Genomic DNA, 4,678 nt, shown 5'->3' with positions numbered 1-4,678 from the left:
TACAAGGACAATAAGTTGACAGTTATATCCCAAGGCCATAATACGTTCCACCAGAAGCTGATATTTCATAAGTTTGGATGTAAAACAAGTGTCCATATACAAATCAAATGGGCAGCCTATTTCAAATATAGTGACAGTTTTTCTAATTTCATTGATGAACACAATATCTGGGGTATTTGGAATATTTTGTAGTGAATTGACATGTGTGTCATTGTGATCAAACCAGTCTATTTTTACAGTGCTGTGTTTATACATTCTTGTTGTCCTGTCCTGTACTCCTCTGATCTTGTCTGAGACCAGGTCCACCAGACGGTCATGTCTGGCAATGTACAGTCCTTTATAGTGGCTGCAACCATTTAAGATGTGTGCGACTGTTTCTTTGTCATGTGGTACTGGATGTAGGATGCAGTGTGGGACACACACACACACACACACACACACACACACATGTGTGTATGAGAAGGAGAGCCTATATTTCACCTGCGTAATGATAATAACCTGAGCAACATAAGCACCAGCCAACCACACAATAACCCAGTCAATGGGTGTTGTGTGTGAGGTCAGACCAGAGCTTGATCCATGAGAGTTTATTTTATTTATTTATTTATTTTAAGGTTGTTTTTTTGTGGCTTTCGCCTTTCATTTATATTTTTAATGGAGGGACAGACAGTAGGCTGACAGGAGAGATGGGGGGGAGAGATGCAGTGAAGGCCGTCGGGATCGGGAGTCGAACCCGCGGCACACTGCCAGACTGGACTTCCAGCCAAGGGGCCTGGACCGCTGAGCCACGGCCCAGGCCTATTTATTTATTTTCTTATTGAACTTTTAATCTGTTTAATCAATGACCTCTTCCATACAGGAAAGGATTCAAAATAAGCCAGCTGGCTTCTTCCTTACAGATAAAGACAGATAAAGACAGAGAGACGTTGCTTTGGCAATGTAAACGTATGTTTTCTCATAACAACAAAGCCTGTTTGAATTGAATTGAATTGACAGACAGACAGACAGACAGACAGACAGACAGACAGACAGACAGACAGGACCGTTTTATAATGTTTTGGATGCGATACATTTTGGATGCGGGTATATTTGGCGTATACGTGGCAGAACAAGAGGTGGTTTCCCAGTTACTATGTAGTAAAATTGTAAATATCATTGGATCTTCATACTTCTAGTGGGATGACAAGTGGGAGTGGGAATACCTGGTAGTTTGAAATGTTGAGACACAGTGTGGGCAGACCTCCAGTGCAGACATGATCTCAGTAGGAGACTGTTGTGGTTGCTGCAGCATCTAGATGGGGAAACACGTGCACGGTGCAAAGACACATACAGTATTATAATGTCTGCTCATTCACAAAACACACACAAACACTCGCTCATGCATGTTTATGCATGCATGCATGCACAATGCACATCACAGGTACTGTATATTCAACTACACACGCACGCACGCACACACACACACACACACACACACACACACACACACACACACACACACACACACACACGTCACACACACACACACACACACACACACACACACACACACACACGAACAGTAGGCATATGATGTGACATTTTTCCCATGCATTGTCCAATTAACTCTTACGTTTTACGATCACCTTTTCCTCGATGTAGATCCTGTCTAAATCTCTGTCTGTGTGTACGCCTATTGACATATCTGTATCCATCGCAACATTCTATAAAGTCCTGTTACTATAAATAGACATACTGTACTGAACTTTCTTATTACCGTATATTCCAATTTTCAAAGCCTGTCATTAAGTAGTGAATCACAGAAGCAGTGAATCACCTAAGGAGATGTTATCACTTTTACAGCTTACGGTTTCTAGGGGAGGTGATATTGCATGTCTGTATGAGTCTCCTGTCTGGAAAGCTGACTCCCACTGCTTATGTAATCGCTCCATCTTCTATCCTTCTATCCAGCCTGGCCTGTCATCCATCACTCTGTCTCTCTTTCTCCAACAATGTGTTCGGCTGTCCCTGTGCCCCTTCATGCGCTGCATTGCATATTTCCACTCTTTAAATGGAACGTATGCGTGGTGCTGCTTTGCCAATAATAATGGAATAAACTTAAATAAATCTTACTCCTCGTCCTAGAAATGAGTCGGCTGACAACGGTCTGGGGCGGCATTCAGTCGCCCATGATCAGGAGGTCCGAGTGGCCGTGTTGGAATCACAAGGTTCCTGGTTAAATCCCCAGCTCCTCAAGGCTGTGTGTTGAAGTGTCCTTGAGCACGACACTGAACCCTGACTGCTCCCTATATGACCCCTATGAGCAGGTTAGTGCTTTGTTCTATTGTTTCCTCTGGCTGGGGGATTGGGTGAATGTGGAATACATTGTAAAGTTCCTTTGGAAAAAGACCTGATGTGAATGCAATCCACTTAGTCACATCTTTTACACAGACATACTCAGACATGTATCAATATGTTTTACGTTCAGGAAGTTGAGAGATGTTGAAATGCATGTTGTTTAAGCTTGTAGTAGTACATTTTATATATCTGTGTGCATTTAGAACAGTGATGAGGCTGCTATACATCAAAGGATTTGCAGACTTGATCTGAAAATATTCCACACCCTCCGGCCAATCAGAATTTAGTATTATCCGGCCATCATTGTTATTTGTTGCTCTGTGCTCTGTCAGCAAGGAACCATATTGATTCATTCACTCTCGTGTGGAGAAACAGGTCCCAAAAGTCCAAAAACAGGTACAAACAAATAAATACAGTAGTAGTGTCATAATATATTTCACGTATTCACACTACGGCTGTCATTCATAATATAATCGGGGCATTCATCATAGCTCAAGCTTATCCAACCTAAGGCCGGCATTCGGCCTGAGCCTTTGGTGAACCTTGAGCGGTCTTGCCCAAGGTTGTTAGCGCTGGTTTTCTCCGCCATCCGAGCACAGGAATTCAGATTTCCATAGAAATATCAGTAGTCTCGGATCATCTGGCTACGCAAGACAATTATGTTCAATATTGCTATAAGATTCATATAGTACAGTATATTGCTCAACATATTGAGCAGCTCTTCATAGCTTATGGGAACCCCTTTATGTTATAATTTTGCTATTGAAAAATAGCAGATCTACAAACTCATTGTAGGTCTGCTGTTTTAGAAAAATCGTAAAAATGTGGCGCAAATCTTTGAATATATATTCTTTCAAAGTGAATGTTTTTAACTCAGGTCTAAATGGGTTAAGTCAAAGGTGGTTGGTAAATGCAATGGTTATTATTACATTTACATCTCCTTTGTTCCTTTGGTTGAACAAACATTTGGGTAACCTGAGCAGTCACTGGCCTTAGAATAACATTTAGGTGGTCAACACAAGTTCACAACAAGCCTACTCATCCTCAGTACAATTTGAGGAAGTGGATATGACACTGTGTGACGGAAGTGGAGCAAAATGAAAATCACCACGCCTGTTTTGGACATGGTGACCGTCTGAATTCCGGCTTCAATGTCTCCTTTTAGCTCTCTCGCGTCTCTCTAACACCATTTCCGTCCCTTACCATTTTCACCACCTGTGATGTCATTGTTAAGGAACTCCCCGCAGTTGAAACTGCAGGGGGAGGTATTTGGTTAATATGTGACAAGGTTGTCTAGCTCCTTCAGACTACAGCATAAAGTCTCTGTCTATGTCTGTCTATCTCAGACACACTCACACTATCTCTCTCAAATATAAGTCCTGTCTGGTCCTTCCATTCTATCACGCTCTGTCTCTGCCTTTCCTGCATTCTCTCTCTTTATTGCTGTATCGTACACATATGTTTATGTATTTTGTATTTTAAGCCCAGCAGACATCTCTGACTCACCTTGGTGACATCACTGCTCTGAGGTCAGTTTCCCTGCTTGTTTCAGAGGGTATTAGACCCTGACACACAGCTATGATTCTGGTCTCAGACCAGATTAACCCTGACTAAACCACATCGCTCTGTAGCTCATGAGATTATGGCACATGCCATGAGCTGCTGATGTTGTGAATAGGAACCCAGTTCGTTCCAATGCTAGTCTCTTTACTTGTTATTTAAATTACAGGAAAGATTAATAATCCGTAATGTGTGGATGACAACTTGACAAAATGTGCAGATTTCCCCTGGGCATAGTGATCACTTTAAAGCCGATCACATCTGACTGCTTGGGTGAAGATATGTAATACACTCACCAGCAGCTGAGCCCGGGCCATTTCAGTGTAAGCCTGGTTGTCTCCACCAGGCCGTGTGTGTCCGTCCGTGTGTCCGTGAGCAGCTAATCTCGGCCACCGTTAACCCGGTCGATGCCAAATTTTGCACACACACTCCCTGGATGCCAACGATGAACCTCTGCCCCAAACTTTCCAGAACGGCCTGTTATAGCGCCACCAGGAGGCCGCTTTGTGCAAAACAAGTTTTTGCACAGTACACCTACAGATTTTGTCCAAACATCGCGCAAATTGGTACACAGTCTCTCTAGAGCCATTCAACGAAACCGGTCTTTCAGATTTCTCAGACTCCATCCTGATTGGTTAAGATTGGCTTCCAAGTTCACAGGAGTGCTCAGTTTCAAACAAAATGCTGCAAATCATGAACACATCGCGTGATTTCCGTGAAATTGTGCACCCACATTCCCACTAGGCCGAGGACGAAATGCCACATCAACAATTTCAACTCA

This window comes from Protomyctophum parallelum, assembly GCF_964188405.1.
Source record: "Protomyctophum parallelum genome assembly, chromosome: 5".
NCBI classification, from domain to species: domain Eukaryota; kingdom Metazoa; phylum Chordata; class Actinopteri; order Myctophiformes; family Myctophidae; genus Protomyctophum; species Protomyctophum parallelum.
The sequence above is the reverse complement of the archived record's forward strand: the minus strand, read 5'-3'. Positions refer to the sequence as shown.